Source organism: Spermophilus citellus (genome assembly GCF_964194105.1).
Source record: "Spermophilus citellus genome assembly, chromosome: 17".
Lineage (NCBI taxonomy): Eukaryota > Metazoa > Chordata > Mammalia > Rodentia > Sciuridae > Spermophilus > Spermophilus citellus.
In genome coordinates, this window is record NC_138199.1 from 33,270,557 (window position 1) to 33,295,257 (window position 24,701).

General features: G+C 36.3%; 1 protein-coding gene across 6 annotated transcripts in view; it reads left to right on the forward strand.

The window, feature by feature from the left end:
* NF1 (neurofibromin 1) overlaps positions 1-24,701 on the forward strand; it is a 249,204-nt gene that overhangs the window by 17,958 nt on the left and 206,545 nt on the right. The window lies entirely within an intron of this gene.

Below are 24,701 nucleotides of genomic sequence, written 5' to 3' on the forward strand. Positions count from 1 at the left end.
GAAGACAAAAAGAAACTCTTAAAAGTTGGGGAAAAAACTGTTTTTAAAGGATCAATATTGTGCACACACCTGTAAACCTAGATACTTGGAAGATGGAGCAGGGAGGATCAGGAGGATTGCAAGTTAAGGCCAGCCTGGGCAAAGTAGCAGGACCCTATTTCAAATTAAAAAAAAGAAAGAAAAGGGCTGGGGATATAGCTCAGTGGGTTCCAGCTTCAGTACCTGCCCCCTCCAAAGAGCAATGATATAATTGATGGTTAACTTTTTTTTTTTTTAATAATTTTTTTAATATTTATTTTTTAGTTTTCGGCGGACACAGCATCTTTGTATGTGACAGACGAGCGTGCTACCGCTTGAGCCACATCCCCAGCCCAATGGCTAACTTTTCAACACAAGGGTAGAAACAAGCATTCTTAAAGTGTTCAGAAACAGAACAGATTGTGAAGCTTGAATTCTGTTTCCAGCAGAAATAGCCTTCAGAAAAGAAGAAAGCCACTTTTAAACAAAAGCTGAGAGAATTTGTTACCAGCAAACCAGTACTATAAGATTACTAAAGTTCTTTAGGTGGAATGTCTCAAATGGAAGTACAAAACTGTTAAGAAACAGTGAAGGACATTCAATTTAATATGTCAGTAAATATACAAGAACATTGCCTTTTTTTTTTGGTTTGGTTAATTTTTGGAACTATTGGTTTTTATTATTCTAGAATGATAACATTTCTACAGTTTATTTTTAATAATTTTTTTTAGATGTTGATGGACCTTTATTTTATTAATTTATTCGTATGGTGCTGAGAATCGAATCTAGTGCCTCACACATGCTAGGCAAGTGCTCTACCACTAGGCCACAACCCCAGCCCATGTTCTTAATTTTTCTGAAGGCCCGTTTATCAGTTTTTTTGGGGAAGAAAAAAGATCATGCTTTTGGTTATCTAAGAAATCTTTGCTATACAAGGTCACAATTTTTCTATTATTTTCCATCTTTTTGCAGTATTGGGATTGAGCCCAGAGCACTCTACTACTGAGCTACATCCCTAATTAATCCTTTTTATTTTTTGAGACAGGTCTTTTTAAATTGTCTAGGCTGGCCTTGAACTTGTGATCCTCCTGTCTCCGACTGAAGAGTTGCTGGAATTACAGGCATGCATCACCACTCCCAGCTCTCCTAGTTCTTGGAGAAATGTATTGTTTTAGGTTTTATACTAAGGTTTGACTCATTTTTAGTTAATTTTTGTATGTGTGATTCTGAATGCCTACTGTAATGCTAATATGTATAGTTTTTATTATTATTTATTTTTTAAAAAATATTATTTATTTTTTAGTTGTAGTTGTAGACAATATCTTTATTTATATGTGGTGCTGAGGTTGCTAGGCGAGTGCTCTACCACTGAGTCACAATCCCAGCCCTTAGTTTTTTTTTTGTTTTTTGTTTTTTTTTAAGAGAGAGAGAGAGAGAGAGAGAGAGAGAGAGAGAGAGAGAGAGAGAGAAAGAATGAATTTTAATATTTATTTTTTAGTTCTCGGCGGACACAACATCTTTGTTTGTATGTGGTGCTGAGAATCGAACCCGGGCCGCACGCATGCCAGGCGAGCGCGCTACCGCTTGAGCCACATCCCCAGCCCCTTAGTTTTTATTATTGTACTTTATAGTACAGTATGAAATCAAGTAGTATAAGTCCTCTAACTTTGTTTTTTCTCCAAATTGTTTTAACTAGTCTAGATTCTTTGTATGTACATATACATACATAGTTTAGGATCATCTTGTTCATTTTGATAGGGATTGTGTTGAATACGTAGATCAGTTTTGGGAGAATTGTCATTTTTAACAGATATTTTAGTTTTAATTTCTAATTGTTTCAAATATATAGAAATACATTCATTTTCCTTTTTGTTTTTATTTTTAGATAGGGCATAGTTTTTTTGTGTGTGTTTGAGTTTAAAGCGGTACTAAGGATTGAACCCAGGGCCTTATGTATACTAGGCAAGCGCTGTACCACTGAGCCATGTCCTAGACTTTTTTTTTTTGTTTTGTTACTGGGGATTGAACCCATGGGTGATTTTCCCACAGAGCCACATCCCCAGCCCTTTTTATTTTTTGTTTTGAGACTGATCTTGCTATTTGCCCCAGGTGGTCATGAATGCAGTTTTCCTGCCTCAGCCTTTTGAACAGCTGGGATTATAGGTATGGACCACTTCACCTGGCTGTTTTCTTCTTTTTTAAATTTTGTTTTGAGATAGGGTCTTTCTGAGTTGTCCAGGCTGGCCTCAATCTTGTGATCTTTCTGCCTCAGCTTGCTGAGATGTTCTGGGATGTTCTACTGCGCTTGGCTCCAGCCATAGTCTCCCACCCCCTGTACTGGGGGTCGAACCCAGGGCCTTGTGTATGCTAGGCAAGCATTTAACCACTGAGTTACATCCTCCAGCCCTCTCATCAAAGATTTTAGGAATAATTCTGATTGTCCTTCACAGAATTCATCTAAACATATTTGGTAGTCTAGTCTCCGCTTAACCTGTAAAAACTATATTAAATATAAGGAGTCTTTGTATTATTAGATTTTATAGAAGAATATAGTTGGGGTGATGCTGACAGAAATAAGAAACAGGGAGAATCAACTCTTTTGGCCTCCTCTGTCTTGTGGTATCTTTTAGTGTCTCTTTGGCAGAGCATTAACAAGCCAGTTGGCAAAGGAGAAATAAAATTTGTACAGTAGTTCCACCATCAGAAAACAAAGTATAGGGCTGTGGTCATAGTTTGGTGGTAGAGCACTTTCCTAGCATGTGTGAGGAACTGGGTTTGATCCTCAGCACCACATAAAAAAATAAATAAATAAAGGTATTGTGTCCATCTACAAACTTAAAAAAAAAGTATAAAGGATGGCTTGAAGGTGATAGATAGTAGTTTTGTACAGTACCTCTTTGGCTATTCATCAGCTACATATGCCTTTAAATAGTATTTCATTTTCTATATAGGAAAAAAGGACTCTAAACATTTGATAAACAAAATGGAAATATCTCTTGTAAAAATGAAGATGTGTGGGTGGGCTGGGGTTGTGCCTCAGTGGCAGAGCGCTTACCTAGCATGTGTGAGGCACTGGGTTCGATTCTCAGCACCACATATAAATAAATTAATAAACAAAATAAAGGTCCATCGACAATTAAAAAATAAAGATGTCCTAACCCTCTTCCCCAAATGAGGAGCAAACTCCTAATTTATTGTATCCACTTCTGGATGATAGTTACACTATCCTTTTCTTTACTGTGTTAATTATGACTCAGATTCATAATCCTGCCTGAATATCCTGTTATCTAAGGACTAAATTGTAAAGCCTACCTTTACTAATAAAGTTTGTGTAACGTTGAGAAGAGAGCTTTGGAAGCTGAGGCAGGAGGATCAAAAGGTCAAAGCCAGCTTAAGCAACTTGTTGAGACCCTGTCTCAAAATAAAAAGTAAAAATGGATGGGGATGTGGCTCAGGGGTTGAGTGCCATGAGTTCCATCCCTGGTACTTCCTTCAAAAAAATAACATTGAGGAGAAGAGAGAAGAAATTGTCTTATATATTCACAGTATCTATCTCCCCATACTAAGCATGGAAGAAAATATGTGTAGCTGCTATAGGTCTTGCTTCTGTTACTAGTTGAGAGATTGCAATTCCTATTTATAATTTCCTTCTTTTGTTGCCTGGACCATGTTTCCTTGGCCCTCATTGTGGATTTCAGATGGTGGGGTAAGCCAAATCTTCATTAATGAAGAATATGACTCCTCACTGGGTCCTGCTTCTCACTCAGGTGTGTGTGATTATGTGGTTATAGTTTTTCGTTAACTTTTGCTCTTATACATACAAGTTTAGAGACATTTCAGACATTCCTCGAAGTTCAAGATATAATTCTTCCTCTTTTCTTTATGCAGCAGCAGTCTGGTATCTCCTTGGTAATCAGGCTGAATGACACCATCTAATAGAATAAGCTCCTTCTTTGATGTTGATGGAGTACAGTGATTCTCAACTGGGGGTAATTTTGCCTTCTAGGGGACATTGGCAATGTCTGGAGATGTTTTTAATTGCCCTTTGGGAGGGCAGTGCTACTGACATCTAGTGGATAGAGCACCCTACAATGCACAGGAAAGAATTATCCAGTCTAAAATGTCAGTGATGCCAAGTTGAGAAATTCTTTTTTTTTTTTTTAAATTTATTTTTTAGTTATAGTTGGAAACAATACCTTTATTTTACTTATTTATTTTTATGTGGTGCTGAGGATCGAACCCAGGGCCTCACCTGTGCTAGGCAAGCAGCTCTACCCCTGAGCTACTATCTCAGCCCCCAGGTTGAGAAATTCTGATTTAGTGTCATGGAGGCAATGATCATGAGGTAGTTTCAACATCCATTTCAGTGGATCCTAGTGGAATCATTCCTTTCATGGGAACAAAGGCCTCCAAATTAGCAGGTATCCAAGTTGGAGGTACTAGAAGTAAAACTTCTGCTAATGGGGTTTTTAGGGATAGTATCAAATGGACCTCTTTTGCTTCTGTTCCTTGATTCTCAGACCCATGTAGTCTGGCTGTTGGGAAAACAATATTTGATTCAAAGTAAGTGCATCCTGTAAGATGAACTTTGGTTCTTGAGGAGTTGTTCTAGCTAGCATTGTAACTGAGTTTTGAGTAGGCTAGTTGTTGGTAGAAGCATTGCAGGCAGGGAGGCAAATCTACTCCAGAACATGTATATTGCTGTTGGAAAAATTTTGTTCCTTCTATGTAAATCTGCATGTATATATATAGGATTTATTTTCCTCCTGTTATAAAGTATGCTACTATCCACTGTCGTTAATACTTTGTGAACACTGCGTTTTCTCATTAAAAAAGAAATGCAAAATAATTATCTGACCAAGAAAAGCTATTAGTAAATTGTAGACTTTTTTAAAATATTTTTTTAGAGAGAGAGAGAAGAGAGAGAAGAGAGAGAGAATTTTTTTTAATATTTATTTTTCAGTTTTCAGTGGACACCTTTATTTTATTTTATGTGGTGCTGAGGATTGAACCCAGCATCCTGCGCATGCCAGGCGAGCGCATTACGGCTTGAGCCACATCCCCAGCCCCCAAATTGTAGACTTTTAAACACTAATTACCTACCAACTTTGGAGTAACTATAAACTGGTGAGTTTTGACTATGGACTTTACTCATACAGATTTATCATTATTACCTCTATGTCAGATTTTGTTGAAATCCTCCTGGTAGAAATCCATTGTTATGGATCATATGATTGAAAACTTTTAGGCTTCCATTTATTTCAAGATACAGACTGAATTGATACATTATAATATTTTTAATAGTTTTATCAAATTTAGGTGAGATTTATTATTATTATTTTTTGGGGTACCAGAGATTGAACTCAAGGGAACTCAACCACAAGCCACATCCCCAGCCCGATTTTGTATAGTATTTAGCGTCAGGGTCTCACTGAGTTGCTTAGTGCTTTGGTGTTGCTGAGGCTGGCAATCTTCCTGCCTCAGCCTCCCAAGCTGCTGGGATTACAGGCATGTGTCACTGAGCCTGCTTAGGTAAAATTTAATTTCATTGAAAGTTGAAGGGAGAAAGGCTAAATTGTAACCAGATAACTAAAGAACTTTTACTAATAGGGTTAGCAGTTTTCATTTGGAATAATGTATGTTTCAAAGCAGTAAATAGTTCAGATAAGAGTATCTAATCAGAATCTATTTAACCCACCTGCTTAAACATAGAGGCAACCTTGCGATATCAAAGAGATACCAAAGGAAACCTTGAGAATATTAAATTTTAAAAGTCCTCCCTTTCAAGGCCCTACCAAAACATAACAACTTTAAAATTATTTATTTTTATTAATTATCTATTTTTAAAAAATATTTATTTTTTAGTTGTAATTGGACACAATACCTTTATTTTATTTATTTATTTTATGTGGTGCTGAGGATTGAACTCAGGGCCCCACATGTGCGAGGTGAGTGCTCTACCACTGAGCCACAACACCAGCCCCCTTAATTATCTGTTAATTATATCTGTGTTCCATGAGGACAGGGATTTTGTTTTTTTTTTCTTTCATTGTTATATACTTTGTTGTTAGTATAGTGCTTTGCACATAGAATGTATTTATTGAATGAATGAATATGTGAAATATTCCCAAAAAAAGGAGAAATATTCCACACTCTTGAAGTGTTTGTCTTATAATGGTCTTATCAAATTGTAGACTGGCTCTTATTTACCATTTTTAGTCCATTCTAACCAAATCATATTTTTACCCATTCTTTGGCATTTATTTTTGAACTCCTAGAAAAATGCTAAAATGTAGTTTAAACCTCAGCATTTATGAATTAGAAGTTCAGTATTACATGATTTAAAGGGTTGAATTATAGAGAAATTTTCTTTCAAATATGGTACATATATTAAACTAATACATGGTTGGTTTATACTAGGTAAATGAGATAGATGCACTATTTTTATTTAGTATTCTATGGCTTTATTCTGTATTTTGTGTGTCTGAAGCATAAAAGGTGCTAAAAGAATTTCAAAAAAATTTTTTTAGTTGTTGATAGACCTTTATTTTATTTATTTATATGTGGTGCTGAGAATTGAACCCAGCGCCTCACACATGCCAGGCAAGTGTGTTACCGCTGAGCCATAGCCGCAGCCAGCTAAGAGAATTTTTGAACCTAGAAGTTGAAGGGATTTCTTTAACTTTTAACTTGAAACAATCACAAGTAAGAATGAAGAATTTACTTGATTTTTTTCATTCTGTGAAAATTATTCTGTGTCTGAAGAATTCGAGTGTTTAAATAGTGCTTCATAAATATCCCCAGGCATAGCACAGTTCCTGCTTGGAAGAGTCATAATAAGCATTCAACTGTTAAATGAATGAAAGAGTTTTAACTTTATTCTCTGGATAACAGGGAGCCATTGAAAGGTTTTAAGCATGAATGGCATGCTCACATATTTTAAAATGTGTTTCTTTGTAGTTAGACAGGATATGGATTTGAGGGGACCATATTAAAGGCAAGAAGAATTAGAATTATTAGTAATAAGAGTTGGTGCTCTGAGCTAAAGAGGTTATGGTAGGAATTCAGAAGAGAGGGAGATGAGAAATCTGTTTGGAAGATAACATTGAAAGGGGGACAAGGAAGAGACTAAAGCAAGGGTTAAAGACAGAAGTTGTGAATGACAGCTTTCTGTTTTTTTTAGGGAAAATTTGTTTTGAATGATAAGTAAGGGATTTATGTTTTGAAGTTGGGTATTTCCTATTCGGGTATTTTCTTTAGAGATGCTTCTTGTTTTTTTGCCTACGTCAGAACAAATTCCATCAGGCACAGTGGTGCATGCCTGTAATTCCCAAAATTTGAGAGGCTGAGGCAGGGGGATTGTGAGTTTGAGAACAACCTCAACAATTTAGTGAGGCCCTAAGTAGCTTAGAGAGAACCAGTATTAAAAATTAAAAAAAAAAAAAAAAGCTGGATATGTAGCCCAGTGGTAAAGTGCCCCCTTGGTTCAGTCCCTGGTGACAATTACAAACAAAATCCCTTTAACTTTTTTTTTTTTCCCCCCAGTGCTGGGAATTGAACCCAGAACCTTGTACATGCTAGGCAAATGTTCTACCATTGAGCTTCTTGTACCAAAACCCTCTTCAAGTTCTATTTCTTTTTCTTTTTTTTCCTTTTGTTTTTTTTGATACCAGGGCTTGAACTCAGGGGCACTCAACCACTGAGCCACACCACACCCCCAGCCCTATTTTGTATTTTATTTAGAGACAGAGTTTCACTGAGTTGATTAGAGCCTGGCTGTTGCTGATGCTGACTTTGAACTTGCGATCCTCCTGCCTGAACCTCCAGACCTGCTGGGATTATAGGCCTGTGCCACCACGCCCAGCTCCTCAGGTTCTTTGGATGGAGTCTTGCCATTGAAATAGGCACACATTATTTTATTTTGCTCAAGTATATTTATACTGACAGACTCAAATATCTACTACTTTTACATTTTGTTTGACTATACTTGTATTGGATCAAATGTACTTTTCTTATTAAATTGTTGTCTGCCTTTGGTCCTAAAGAGCATTTCCACCTTGTAATTTTATTTTAATATTGGTTTTCCAATAAACTGAGGATGAATATATCATCTAAAGTATATGTTTTAGGGCTGGGAGTGTAGTTCAGTGATAGTATGTTTGCCTAGTTTGTGGGTAGCCCTGAGTTTAATCCCTACCACTGGTGCAAGGGGAAGTGTGTGTTTTGTAATATCTTTTGTTGTTGTTGTTGGACTGTCTATAATGGAATCATTTGGCATGGGGAAGAAATTGTTAAAAGTAGACTGGTCATCTGAATGTGAAGCTGAGAGGACTTTTAGGCTTAGGCCTGGAAGTGCAACTTTTTGTGCAACTCTGCCCTCTTCGTGATAATTCCAGGTTTATTTTAATCTGCTTGTTTATCTTTTAATGAATGTAATTCTCTTTCATTCAGCCTGTTAAGTGACATGGCTGTTAGTACTGACTAAATAGCTCTGCTTTTGGCTTGAACTAAGTTGTAAACTTGGCACAGAGGCAGGTGCTTGAATTGTTATAAATGCTTTGTTATTAGCACTTAAAATCTTTGTCATTCAAAAATGATTTCTCAGCCCCCACAAAGGGAGTGAAGCCTGGATGAGAATCTTCACTGACTGCTGCCTTTCTTCTGTAAATTTTTTTTTTTTTTTTTTTTTTTTTTTTTTTGGTGGTGCTGGGTTTTTGAACTCACAGCCTTGTATATATGAGGCAAGCACTCTACCAACTGAGCTATATCACCAGCCCTCTCTTCTGTAATTTTTATTTTATTAAAATGTATAATTTGTGAACTTGGCTAGAATATTTTGTTATGTTATTAAAATTTTGAATTCCAGATATTGATCATGAACATTTTTTGGCCTGTTTGACTTTATAAAAGGGTTAACAATCACATTTATGGAGATCTGGTCAAATGTGTTTGGCCTTCATTATCAGTCTTTAAAAATCTTTATTTTCCATTTTCATTTTTAACATCAGTCATGTTATTTCTTCACATAACAAAAAAAAGGGATGATTTGGGAATTCATTTAATAGCTTTTTAAAGAATCATATTAGGAAAATGACTTTCATAAATAAAGATAATTGGAATATTAGTTAAAATGATCTGGGGCTGTGGATGTGGCTCAGTGGTAGATTGCTTGCCTAGCATGTGCAAGGCCCTCCAGTGATGATCTGAAGTAGCTTGTTTTCATATATGTCTTAGTGCATTTATGCCACAATAACACAATAAGATAAATTAGGATGTTAAATTTGTTCCTCACCAAACCTTAGCCTGAAAACACACTTTTCTTTGCCTTCCAGTTTATCACTGAGATTATGGCAAACTTTGAGGCCATTCTGATTCCTGTGACTTTGTCAACTTATTTTTTTCATTTCTAGAAGTCCTTGGGATGTTTTTTCTTTATCCTTCTCATTCTGCAGTTCAGTAATAATATACTTGAATATCAAATATTCAAGTTGGGAAACTCATGGTTTTCAAAACCTGATAATTTTTTTTTTTAAATTTAATTTTTTTAAATTTATTTATTTTTTATTAGTTACAAAACCTGATAATTTCTTAAGCAATGTCTTTCGCCAAGCTTATTCATTCTCCCTTCAACCCTCACATCTCACATGTTGGAGTTAATCATGTAGTTTTTAAAATTATGTTTTCTATCATTAGTGCATGTCTTTGTTTTCATGGGGAGAGTCTTGACTTGCTCTTCTGAGGTTTTTTTTTTTTTTTGGTCTGTGCAGAATTAACATAGCATGTCTTTTATCCTTGGAGGTCAGCCCTTGTGAACTTGAATTTTGGAAGTAATCTTGCCATTCCCTGATAAGAATGGCAGGTTTATGATGCTTAACACTGTGCATATAATGTGATTTATTTTGAACATCTGCTTCCCATTTGGGTGTCCAGAATTTTGGTAGGTTCTAGGCAGAGGATGCCACCAAAAAAAATTCTGATCACTATATAATGAAATTACCTGGTAGAAATAGTACATGTGTGTTGTTACAATTGGAGGAATTTAGCATGTCCTGAAATTTAGCATGTGACTCCTCTGGTAGAGGATGCTTGGAACTTTGTGCCAGGTTTCTTCTGGACCTTGCTCTATTTTCAGCTTTTCCTTTTACTCATTTTGATTTGTATCCTTTTCCTGTAATGAATAATTGAATATGACTGTATGCTGAGGCTTGGGAGTCCTTCTAATGAACCAGTGAACCAGTGGATGGTCTTGGGGTCTCCCAGTATATTGTAATATTTAACATTACAAATGTTCTTTATTATGCATTATTCTAACTGGTTTATATTTTAAAAATAGCACCCTTTAACATTTTCTTATATCTTTTAGATGTTAATAACTGACCTTTTTTGGGGGGAGATGAGTTTGTTTTCTTCTCATTCTTGCCTTTTTTAAAAATCAAAAGTAAGTGGCTTGGTTCCCAATTTTTTCATCTTTTTTTTTTTTTTTTTTTGTATTGGAGATTTAACCCATGGGCACTTTACCACTGAGCATATTATATCTCCAGCCTTTTTTAAAATTTTGAGACAGGGTTTTACCAAGTTTCTGTGGCTGGTCTTGAACTTGTGATGCTTGTCTCACCCTCCCAAGCCTCTGGGATTTACAGGCATGTGCCACCATGCCAGGCCCCAATTTTTTTCATATTAACAGGCTTACCTCATGTTTGGTGATTCTAGGCTATCTGTTCTCACTTTAAATATTTAAATATCTGCTCTTAGATCTTAAGACCTATGGACAAGTACCAAAAAAAAAAAAAAAAAAAAGGTATAACTATGTGGTGGTAATAGATGTGTTAATTAACTTGATTGTGTTAATCATTTCACAATATATACTTATATAAAATCCTGTTGTACAATCTTTACCATAGTGTCAATTGGTAGAGTACTAACTTTTATTGTTGGAGGACCTCCAAATGTAGGTCTTTTTTTAATATCTCGTTTCTCCAGGAAGTTATTGCCCAGCTGGTTGCCTGGGGATATGTATGTCTGCTTTAAGGATTCAGGCAAGAGGCTGGTGGTTTGTGTTACAGAGATTTTTTACCCATTAAGGAAGTAAGGATTATTGTGAAAATATTTTTTACAGTTCAAGACTTAAATTATAGGTGAAGGAAATGGTTGATTGGTCTTCACTTCTGAAATCACTCCGTTGCCTGTACTCTGGTTGGTAGCACATAGCAGGGACTACCTGTTTTTCTTGGACCACAGTTTGAGGCACACTGCTCTCCATAATAAAAAGGTAGTTGTTAAGGGAGATGGGAGAGGCAATGGAACACACTGGTATATTCTTTTATTCAGCAAGTATCTTTTGATTGCCTTTAATAACTCCTAACCATGAGATAAAACAGGTTATGAGAAAGATACCTTCCTTGCTACCATGAAACTTACATTTTAGCATGAGTAATGATATTAAGTAACCTACCATCTGGTTATGTAATTACAGTTTTGAGAACCATAAAGGAGAGGTCAAGGAAGTCCACACAGCATGTAGAAGATACCTGTGGGGTACAGGAATGATATTTCTGAAAAGTATGAGTAAGAAAGTGGTTGGAGAATGATCTGAGAGATTAATCAGGACGATGAAAAATGTGGGATTAAATGAGGTATATAATGTGTTTGGTGCCTGTTATTTGTGCTGAATAAATATTAACTAGTAATTATTTATAGGAATACTATTATGTTTAGTGATCAAACAGAAGAACCCTAGCGTTTATTTATTTATTTATTAATATTTATTTTTTAGTTTTAGGTGGATACAATATCTTTATTTTACATTTATGTGGTGCTGAGGATCGAACCCAGTGTCTCGTGCATGCTAGGCTTTACCACTGAGCTACAACCCCAGCCCCCTAACAATTGTTTATGAAGAGGTTTGTGTCATCCGTACAGTGAAACAATATATCCATGGATTCGTCACTAAAAAATCTATAAGTATGGCTAGGGCAGTCCCTTTTCTGGGTATTTATGTAAAGGAATTGAAAGTCACCGTGTTTTAAAGGTACCTGCAACCCTGTGTTCTTTACAGGGTTATTCACAATTGGCAAGACACGAAAACAACCTAATTGTCAGCAGGAATGAGTGGATAAAGAAAATATGGTATATCTGCACAATGGAATGTTACTCAGTCTTAAAATAGAAGGAAATTGGATGTAATGGCATGTGTCTGTATTCCCAGCTTCTTGGGAGGCACAGACTGCTCCAAAGTTCCTTCTCCTGATAGTTGGCTGGAGGACTTGGTTCCTTGCTCTGTGGATCTCTACATAAGTTGCCTGAGTGAGTGTTCTCTTGGAATGGATGTTGATTTCCTTTGGAGAAAATATTCTGAGAGAACAAGCCAGTCCAAGATAAAAGTTTTCATCTTTTTTTCCCCCAGCACTATGGATTGAACCCAGAGGCTTATGTGTGTGTGAGACAAGCACTCTACTGCTGAGTTATATCCCCAGGCTGCTTCCATGTTTTATAAGATAATTTTGGAAGAGGGACATTATCACTCCTGAATTCTGTCAGTTATAGTAACCAATACTAGTTCAGTTGTGGGAGGTGTGGCTCACTGTAGGGGTCATCTGGCAGTTCCATCTGCACAGACTGCCTAATAATCCATTAGGATCAGCTTTTTCTAGCCTAGTCTATCAGTTATATTTAGTAGTATATATTAATTAAACATACTTTATTATTACTTGCCTCTTGTTGTGTTGTAAATTGAGGTTTTCCACATTTCTGAGCTTATTAGTATTTTTTGCATTTTTGCTACTGTGATCTTTTTGCATTCCCTGCTTTATCCATCTTTGTTTTTTTTTTGTATTTCTCAGATTTATTTATTTATTTATTTATTTTTTATTTTTTTTTTTTTTTAGAGAGAGTGAGAGAGGAGAGAGAGAGAGAGAGAGAATTTTTAATATTTATTTTTCAGTTTTTGGCGGACACAACATCTTTGCTGGTATGTGGTGCTGAGGATCGAACCCGGGCCGCACGCATGCCAGACGAGCGCGCTACCGCCTGAGCCACATTCCCAGCCCTCTCAGATTTATTAAAAAATAGTAGCTCAGTGTTTTTCATGAGATATTAGTACTTTTATCTTAAAGAGATACCACAGAAAGTTGAATCAAACACAGATGCCTTCTTTACCCTGCTTTGGCTCCAACATCCTTTGGTACCCTTCTACCCTCACTCCCATCATGTACATCTTCCTTACTTTGCTTAGACTCAGATACCCAACCTGTGCTTCCCAATGTGTATGTTCTCCACACCCTGCTCAAACCCTTTCTCACCATGCATCAGACTAGCATAATCCAGTGTAGCCCCTTACTGGCCCCACTTAGACTTTCACATCCGTTTGGTACGATCTTCTGTATGAAGGCCATCTTTTTCTCATTTGGCCTCTATCACCCTGTGTGACCTGCTCTCCCAGATAGATACCCTTTTCACCCTGTTTGGACTCCAATATCCTGTGCCTGGCTGTACTGGGCAGTAGAGTCTCTCCTCATCCCATTCATTCTCTGACACACACTGCTGGGCTGCCAACCACATGTGGATACCCACTTAATCTGCCTCATACTTTTTCCTCCACACAAATGACTTCTTCATCCTGCTCAGTTCCCTACATCTCCACCTCCCCCAAAAGACATATAGATGCCTACTTGTTCTACATTATTTAATAGCTTTTGTTCTGAATGATTCTGCAGAAGGGAGAGGAGGGGTAATGGAAGAAACAGTATATTTTTTATGGGAACATTGTGATTCAAGTTTATGTTTGACAGACACAAATCTTCCCCTGGATATTAGATGGCTGGAGAATCTATAAAAGGCTTTTGGGAATTGGCTTTTGGAGCTTCAGTAGTGGCTGAGATGACTGGTATAAATAGTTCTTTATTTGTGAATCGAGTATAAATAGATTCTTTATTTGTGAGTCAGGGACTTCTGAATATGAAAAACTTGGGTAGTCTGTAAGTTCAGAATAGTAGGAAGGGGAGGAATTAAAAAGTAAGAAGCATTTAAGGGAGAATGATGTTGGAATTTACTTCTTGGCAAGATTGGTTTGGCTCTATGGTAATCTCTGCTTACAAATGTATTTATAGCACCTATAATTTTTAAGTTAATGAATACCTGTTTTATGAGCTAAGTATTAAATTTCAGAATGTTATCATGTTATTTGCCTAACTTCAGTCATTTATGCTTAGCCATATCCTATATCATTTACTCCTTGCTTAACAACTTTTGGTTGGCTTACTTTTTCCATTTAGTTTTGTCAAAGGAATAATGTCTTTGTAACCATAGGTTTGATTGCCAGAGTTATGTATTTTAAATGACATTAAAATGAAAGTAACACTTTAAAATTAAGTTCATTGGGTGCTATATAAAATCTTGTTACAAACTAATGGTATAGAATTCACTTTGGGAAATGTGTGGATTCTAGTGGTGTAGAATCCACTTTAGGAATTTTGTATAGTGCAAGTATGAAGAATGTAGTGCAGCTGTACAGGTAGTCACCAGTTATTGTGATATAATAAATAATTGGGCTATTTTGATGAAGAAAACTTTGTTCATTTGTTTCTACTTTCTAATAGAGAAATTGCCATTATTCCTCTGCTTTTTGACATTTCGTATGACTTTTTTTTTTTGGTTGGGGATAAAAAGCTGTGAAATTGTTCAACCTACTTTGTAACCAAAGAAGCAAAGCTGTGTAATGGAGTTTTTTTTTATATATATAATGCACATTCTTTATGTATTTTTATTTAGTGTTTTCTCGGTCATAGTTTTCCTTGCTGTCTAGCATGATCTACATGACCTATATCTTTGAACCACTTTTGTACCTCATGTTTTTATCCAGCACTCTTATTGTAATATGTACTAAGTCTGTGAACAATGTCAAATAAAAAAAGAACAAACAGGTGGTTTGGTGGAGCTGAGCTGGTGTGCAAAATGCTAGTTGTACAAAAACAATGAAGTGAGCCATCTTTTGTTCATTTAAAATGGTGTTTTGAATTTTGTATTCAGAAAATGTTACATTGCAGATTTTAATGTATTTAATAAATGCAACATGTAGATTAAAATAAAAAAGAATCCACTTTAGGAAATATAAGAACATCTTTTTTGACTTATAGTCATTGTCTGGTATGTAGAGTTGATATATTAGGTGATTTTTCCTTAGTATTTTTTTCTTCTCTTTTCTCTCTCATGTAGGTGAAAAATCCCATTAAGCAAATTTTAATGTAATCCCTACCTGATCATAGTCTGAGGGATCTTTTAAAAATTGGTTAGAATGTACACAGAGGCAAAAATTTTAGCCTGTGACCTTTTGAAAAAATTTGAGCCCCAAACTAGGAACAAATTGTTTGTGTTTCACATAGTGCCTTGCTTAATGATGTGCCTTCTTTTGCAAAGCACTCTTTTATTTGTTGAAATCTTCTATCATCTTAAGTAGCTAATAATATTTTTTTTGAGAGACTAAAAATACTGACCTTTAATTGCCTAACTTCAGTCATTTATGTCCCATAGGCTTAGCCATATCCTGTATTATTTACTTCTTGCTTACAACTTTTGGTTGACTTACTTTTTCCATTTAGTTTTGTCAAAGGAATAAATATAATCTCATTTTTAAAGCTTTAAATATGATCAATAATGCCTAAATCCTCTGAATCACCCACCTTTTTTCCTGGTCATTTCCCGTGTAATTACCCATTTGGTGGCTTTTTTTATATATTTATGTGCATACATACATCTATCTAAAGGTATCTTAAATACTAATATAAATGGTATTATACAAGGCACATAATAAATATATTCCCTCATCATGTCATTATCTTGTTTCAGTTTATCAATATCATAAATTATTCTGCAATGATGATTCTTTTTAAAATTTTATTTATTATTTATTCTGGGGCTGGGGTTATGACTCAGTGGTAGAGCGCTCGCCTAGCACGCGTGAGGCCCTGGGTTTGATGCTCAGCACCACATAAAAATAAATAAACAAAATAAAGGTATTGTGGGGATGGGGATGTGGCTCAAGCAGTAGTGCGCTCACCTGGCATGCGTGCGGCCTGGGTTCGATTCTCAGCACCACATACAAACAAAGATGTTGTGTCCGCCGAAAACTAAAAAATAAATATCAAAAATTAAAAAAAAAATAAAGGTATTTTGTCCAACTACAACTAAAAAATAAATATAAAAAATTAGTTATTCTAATTTGTTATACATGATGGCAGAATGCAATTCATTTTATAATACACATATAGAGCACAATTTCTTAAGTTATTGATTGTACACAAAGTGTTTTCACACCATTCGTGTGTTCATACGTGTACTTGGGGTAATGATATCTAATTATTCCACAATTAATCCTATCCCCTTGCTCCCTCCTTTCCCCTCCCTCCCCTTAGTAGCTAATAATATTTTGTTAATAAAGATTATGAGTAAAAGGAGATTATTTTTCTTAATGTCATCTAGACCTTTACTTTTATATCCAAGATTTCTATGATGTAATGTGAACTGTTTTAAAAATTTTTATTCACTTTTTTCCCAGTTGTGAAAGTAATACATGCTAATTGAAAAGAAACACATTAAAGTAAAACAAACAAAAAAAAGCCTTGCAAATACAATAACCTTATCTTTTTAATCTGTTTTAAGTTTTTTTTTTCTCTTTTCATTCCAGGCATTATTATTTCCTTATACATGTTTCAGGGCTGGTTGGAGTGTGTGTGTGTGTGAAAGATGACAGAAAAATGTTCTAATTTTGTGCTTGTGTGTGTGTGTGAGTTGGCTGTGGTGGCTCATACCTGTAATTAGAGCTACTCAGGAGGCTGAGGCAAGAGGATCAGAAGTTCGAGGCCTTGTTTTCAAGATAAAATAAAAAAGTAAATAAATAAAAATAAAAGAAAATTATCAGTGACTTGAGCATTTCGTATATTTACTTTATTTTTTTGCTTTTTTTTTTTTTTTTGTGGTGCTGAGGATTGAACCCAGGGCCTTATGCTTGAGAGGCAAGCACTCTATCAACTGAGCTATATCCCCAGCCCCCGCCTTTCGTATATTTACTGATCACTTATTTTGATTGCTTCTGAGTTCTTCCAACAGTTTTTTCCCCATTAAATAGTTTTTTTTAATAGATAAAACAGCCTTATCTATTAATTATGTAAACCTTTTGGTAGCTATTTGTTGCATATACTTTTTTTTTTTGTCAACAGTATCTTTTTCTCACAAAACTTACATTTTTTTTTTTAAGATGCTGATAGATCTTTATTTTGTTCATTTATTTATATGTGGTGCTGAGAATCGAACCCAGTGCCTCACACATGCTAGGCAAGCGCTCTGCCACTGAGCCACAACCCCAGCCCCCAAAACTTACATTTTTTGGTAGGCAAGTGTGTCAGGTTTTTTTTTTTTTCTTTCTAGCTGCTTTTTTTTTTTTTTTTTTTTTTTTTTGGTCTTATTTAGGAAGGTCTTTCCTCCTCTGTTATGAAATTATTTTTTAGTAATTGTCTAGTTTTTTTATGGCTTTTTTTTTAAAATAGCAAGTTCTGAATCATACATGCACATATTTTTCAATTTGGTTCAAATTATTGTTTTTAGATGGATATCCAATTAACCTGACATCATTTTAAGGACGAATACATTCTTTTACTACTTATTTAAAAATACCTTTATGAGATTAAATATCTTTTTGAATGTGTTGATATATTTTGAGTGTGTTCCCCAGAGGTTTCATGTGTTGGAATGTTTGTCCTCATTGTGACAATGTTGAGGAGTAGTGGAACTTCCAAGAGGTGATACCTTGGGGGAAGTGATTAGGTCTTTTGCGATGCAGCTTTAGAAGGGAGAAAACAGTTCTTGGGAGACCTAGTCCTGTGAGAATGGGTTGTTATAAAAGAGCAAGGTCGCCTCTTCATGCTCTCTGACTTCCTGTCTCTCCCTGTGATCTTTTTTTATTCTTATATTTTTATTTATGTATTATAATTATTCTCAATAGTGGGATTTGTTGTTATGTATTAGTACCTGCACACAATATAACAGTATAATTTAGTCAGTATTATTCACCAATATATCCCTTTTCCTCCTCAGCTCCCTCCCTTGGTCCCTTTCTTCTAGAGTACTGGTTCTTCATGTGCTAGCTTGTGTTCCTACCATGATATAAGCAGGGGAGTCCTCACCAGAGGCAGAACAAATGGGGTCATCAATCTTCTAACCTCCAAAACTGGTAGCTAAATAAACTTCTTTATTTTTTTCTGTTTTTTCTTCTTGGTACCAGGGATTGAACCCAGGGGCGCTCAACCACTAACCCACATTCCTAGCCCTTTTCTTATATTTTATTTTGAGACAGAGTCTCAGTAAGTTGCTTAGGGCCCTGCTAAGTTGCTGAGGCTGGCTTTGAACTTGTAATCCTCCTGACTTAGTTTCCCAAGCTACTGGGATTACAGGTGTATGTCACTGAACCCTGCTAACTTCTTTTTTTATGTGTTATCCAGCCTCAGGTTTTTTGTTACAGCAATGGAAAATGGGATAATACACATCTGTTATATACCTATTTTTCATTGTAATTAGTTTATACATAAAATGTATAGTTTTTGAAAATAAGAGCATTAAGTATTTGATAATCCAAATCTTCTCTTGTTCTTGCTTTTCAGAATATCTTGGGTATTCTTTTTTTTTTTTTTTTTTTTTAAGAGAGAGAGAGAGAGAGAATTTTTTAATATTTATTTTTTAGTTTTTGGCGGAAACATCTTTGTTTGTATGTGGTGCTGAGGATCGAACGAACCCAGGCCGCACGCATGCCAGGCGAGCGCACTACTGTTGAGCCACATCCCCAGCCCATCTTGGGTATTCTTACAAATTTATTCTTGACTTGACTTCTAATATATAGCAGCAAAAAGTTTAAAACAAAAAACATATGTCACTTGCCTGCTTAAATCCCTTCAGTGTCTTTTCCCCTCTTTTAGCTGTCTCTTGTTGTATAATTAGGTATTCCAAAGATTTGTTGCCTAAAAACAACCATTAAATTTTGCTCTGATTGCTTTGCCTACATTTCCTTTTTGTTTCCACATTGATCTCCTTACTAGGCTGTGAACATGCTGTGCTTATTCCAGTATCAGATTCATTGTACTCTGCAACTACAGCCTGAATTCTCTTCTTCAGATCTTTTCATGGGTCTTATTTGATTTAGATCTCTATTCAAACATCATATATCCAGAGAACTTCCCCAAATCACCTTTTATGTTCAATTCTTAGAAATCCTTAATTTTGCTTTTTCTTTTTCATAGATTTTGGTGCTGTTTGTGGGCCCAAACATCACTTTTCTTCTCAGCATGACTCTTTTGGGCAAGTTGTGAAATAAGAGTAAAGTTGGAGACAAAATATATGTTTATTATATCTATATCTGTCTATCTATTGGAGACTCAAATGGGTCTACTAACTAAATCCAAGAGAACTAGGTGAATTTACCCACCCAGTTCCAGGTAGTGTTGGCCACTCCCTACTCCAAGGATAGGACTCTGGTCAGTTGAAGTAGAGGAGACTTCTTGCATTCTGGAGCAAACTTGTTCCTAAGTAAAGAAGGGTGGAGCTGAGTCGCACATATTGTTGTTCTCATTTTTATCAGCCTGATTCAATAAAAAGAAAGGAAGGAAAGGGAATAAAGGAAGCATCAAGGATGATTCTCATATCTCAGACATAGGAAACTGGTGGATTGTGGTACTATTTACTAAGATTGAAAACATGGTAGGAGGATTATAAATTAAGCCTTGGAAATGTTGAGACTGAAGTGCTTATGAGGTGTTTGGAAAAATCAAATAGACATTTTTTGATAAATCCCTGGGGTAGGGGGTGGTGGTACCAGGAATTGAACTCAGGTGCACTCGGCCACTGAGCCACATCCACAGCCCAATTTTTTATTTAGAGACCCGGTGTCACTGAGTTGCTTAGCACCTCACTTTTGCTGAGGCTGCTTTTGAACTCGTGATCCTCCTATCTCAGCCTCCTGAGCTGCTGGAATTACAGGTGTGTGCCACTGTGCTGTGTTTCAAGTAGACATTTGACCTGAAGCTCAGTTTGAGAAAGGGTGTGTTGTTTTGTTGTAAGTTACTTTTATCCTGCATGGAAGCAGAAGTATGGATTTAAACATATTTGATATGTTTCAATAAATTGAAATTACTGTCCATGGCAGTGTTCAAATTACTCCATTTTTAGAGAGTGTGAGCCTATTTAGAATTCAGTCCTGAACCTTTCTGACTTGAACCTTTTTAGTCTTTTTTGCTATCTGGTATATGACAAGACATTCTAGCCTCATCATGTACCCTTTTTCCCCAGACATTGAATCTATATCACAGAGTCCTGGTTCCTCTTAATGGGAAAATGGTATTTAAAAATTATAGTTGGGGGGCTGGGATTGTGGCTTAGCGGTAGAGCGCTTGCCTAGCATGGGCGGGACTGGGGTTCGATTCTCAGCGACACATAAAAATAAAATGCAATGTGTTGTGTGTCCATCTACAGTTGGTTAGGGGTGTTTCTAACTAGGGGAATTGATCATCATAGGTAGAAATATGTTCTATTTTCTTAGTACCAAGAAAACAAAAACAAAAACAAAACTGAGTTTATGTAGCTATTTCCAGTTCAAATTAAGACTATAGGGTTTTTACTTTCCTATTCCTTTTTTTCTCCCATGCTGGAAGTACAGTTTCTTAAGAAAATGATCGTAGGAGTGATAGAATTAAGGAGCTCATAATTGTTCACTTCCTTAGATCCACAATACATACAGGATTAAAATTTAACTTCATTTTATTTTGTTCCTAGACTACTATAAATGTATAGTCAATATAATATAAAGTCACTTAAAATAATTTCCCTCTTTATGATTTTACCATTAAAGAATTGGATACAAATTAGTTTGTTAGTTTGGTTTTGATTTCTAGATTTGCTTTTTAAAATTTTAATTTAATTTTTTGTGACTTGCATAGTTCTAAAATGAAATCTATAAAAAATAGGAATATGGAATCTATTCTTGTTACCTATACTTTATTTCTTTTGAGTCTCTAAAGGTAACCACTTAGCTTTGAAAATTTAATAACTTGTTTTATATTTCTTTCTACTGTTTTGTTTCTTTTTAAAAATTTTTTAGTTGTAGTTGGACACAATACCTTTATTTTATTTATTGTTATATGGTGCTGAGGATGGAACCCAGGGCCTCGCACATGCCAAGCAAACACTCTACCGCTGAGCCAAAACCCAGCCCGTGTTTTATTTCTTAACATGTGGAAATCTCTTTTTCTTTCTTAGATGAATAGTAACATACCATGTACATTTTTCTTCACCTTGTTTTTTTTTATTTTTTTGATTTAAAGATATATCTTGGATACGACATCGTAGTTCCATTAAATTTGGACGTTTTGCTGTCATACTGTTTGTTACATTTATGTTCATACATGTCTTTGTTCAAGTGTCATTGTATAGTTGGTATTGCTTGCTCTCTCAACATAATTTTATTTATTTATTTATTATGTAAGTAGCAAAGAGGTGTTTATTGAAAGCTAGCTCGGTCCTCCGTGCGCACACAGCAACTGGTGATGCTGAGAGGCTCAACATATATTTTAGTATATAGCAAGGTTTGTGTATCAACTAGAATTCAGTCAGAGAAGTAGATTGTGTAATGGAATAAGAAACTTATAGAAATTAGTATGTATACAACTTTGAGAGGTCTGGTGAAGTGAAGATCTGGAAGGGAGAGTGGAAAATCAGAGAAGGAATCACTAACCAGTGGGTTGACTGACAAGTTTGAGTTTTTAAGGAAATCTGAGAAGCCAAGAATATCCAGGCACTTGAAGTGGGATGGTGAAGGGAGAAGCTTGAGTATATCCTTATGGGAAGCTCTTGCCATGCATAGCTATCACCTCTGTAAGTTTGCAGCCAAGCACCTAGTGGTGAGCACTAGTGAGCTAGAGCAAGAATAAAAGCTGGAACTCTCAGGGCACCTATGCATCTGTCTCTTTCTTACTTTATCTGACTGGGAAACCCTTCACCAAATAATAGCTGCTGATTCATTTCCACATTTTAAACGTATTTTGTACGAATTCACCTTTAGGCCAACTCTAACTCGGAACCATATGGTGAATGGGATTCTGGGAAAGTGATTCCCAGCTTAACTAAATTGACATAGCACACACCAGCATAATTTGTGTTTTTTGTCCTCTTAACACCAATATTGAAATGAACTAGTAACCTCCCCTCTTCATTTCCTTCTTCCCAGCATTTTGTGTGAAATAATACCTTTTTACTGTGACTTAAGACAATCAGAAAGCATATTCTACTTTTTTTTTTTTTTTGGTACTGGTGTTTGCACCCAGGAGCACTTAACCACTGAGCCACATCCCCAGCCTTTAAATATTATATTTAGCGACAGGGTGTTGCTGAGTTGCTTAGGCCCTCCCTAAGTTGTTGAGGCTGGCTTTGAACTTGCAATCCTGCCTCAGCCTCCTGAGCTGCTGGGATTACAGGCGTGCACCACTACACTAGGCCATATTCTACTTTTTGTATGCACTCCCCTACTGACTCCCCATATTTGATAATTGTATCTGTATTATCACATAGCCATAATATTTATGTTTTTCCTTTATTATCACCAATCTTACTTCTTTAGGAAATATCTATTTCATGGTTCCTGTTTAGGTGCATGTGTCTGCAGTTGTTTTGGTAACCTTGCCGCAGTCTGGCTGGGCACAATTCACGAGCCACTTGTCAAGCAGAAACAAACTTTATTTTTAGAACACACACACGGCACCACAGGAGCTCTTCAGGAATTCCCTCAGAGCCCAACTACCACCACTGGCTTCCGGTGAGCCTCTCAACCCCCACTTCTCCCACTCTTGAGGCTGATTGGCTGGGTCGTGTGGGCGGAGCCAAAAGAGTCCCCCAATGAACAGCTCCATGGTCTGAAAGGGTGGGGAAACAGCCCAATGAGTATCACTGCAGAGGAGCCAATCAGCTTGAAGTTTGCTGGGGCCGCTGTGAGCCAATCAGCTGGAAGTTTGCTGGGGCCGCTTCAGCTGTGCCCCTCAACATCTCCCCCTCTCTGTTTAATTAAACAACAAGCATGTGGCTTAGGGACCGTGCCTGCCTTAGGTTGTCCAATACTACATATGTTCCTTACCCGTCATTAGATGAGCTGACCTCAAGGCCTCAGCCTCCTGTCATAGGTTGGTACCATTGCAATTGGATCTTACTCGTCATTGACTACTGGTCCAGCATACAGCCACACCTGTGGATAGGCCTTTGTACTAGTGGGGGGGTGACGTTCTTTGCCTCACCTCTGTTGGCCCCCAAATTTTAGCTGAATGACCATCACAAGCAGAAGGGAGGAGGATACACCAAGCCAATTGATGGCTTCTTTTGGAAAAATTGTACCACCAAAGACACCATCAGCAAAATACCCTGGCACTACCACAAGTCGCTGCACCAACAGATAGTTTACAATGCATACAAGTGATACATAGTCGAGGCAAGTTCTTCAAGCAGTTCAGTGATAGCTATTGCAGAAGCTGTAGTTTGGTTTTATCTTTGTCTTTACCGGCACTGGGATGAAGATAGGAATTCTAGCAATAATGGCTAAAGAAAAAATTATGTAACATTCCAGCAGGCACTAAAAGAAAACAATTTTCTGATCAGTTTACATTATCCTGAACAGAATTATTAAATATAATGAAAAGGAAAGGTGAAAGTAAACAAACAGATCTGTTAACCTCCTTTTTTGTTCACATATTAAAACAATCCTCAACAGCTGTTTACCCAATTTAAATTAAACCATTTAAATCACGTAGAAAAAAAAATATTTGGATCCATTTTTTCATGAGTGCTCGTCATATATGATATATGGACATATGCACATACAAACATACAACAAAACACAAGTGTGCACACATAATATAATACATACAACACATAATAGTAAAGGCCTTGTAACTTTTTACAGGTGAAATCTCCATTGCAATGTTTAAAACTCCATAGTCAAAAAATAGAACTGATCAGCAAAACATTAACCTAGGTCTGTATGAGCTCAAAAAACAAAATAGAACTTCATGATGTGGGAAAGGGCAATAATAAATAAATAAATAAAGCATCCTGGTTTCATTAGCCTCCAGGTGTGGGAGAACCACTGTCGCAGATGTAAGGATAGCCAAACTGGAGTTCTGGATATCAGCTGTTATGGATTTGACCAAATCATCATCTTTTTGGTCTGTAGAAATTGCTTTAGTTAATCTCTCTGGAATCCAAATTGGCTACTGTTCTCCCTGTGGAAACACACAAACAGATTCCCAACTCCAGACAATCACTGGGTCAGGACCTTAGTTAATCTCTCTGGAATCCAAATTGGCTGCTGTTCTCCCTGTGGAAACACACAAACAGACCCCCGACTCCAGACAATCACTGGGTCAGGACCTTCCATTGTCCTGTTAGAATATCCTTCCAAAGTACCTTGGGCTTATGTACATTTTTTTGGACACACATGCCTTTCCACAGCACTAAGCCCTGATGAATCCAAATTTAAAAAGTTTAGAGTAAAAAGGGTTATTTTATCTTTGGGGGATATATACCCCTTCCCAATTCCCTCTTTTTGCTTTAATAAGTACATTTTAATAGTTTGATGAGCTCTTTCAACTATGCCTTGTCCCTGTGGA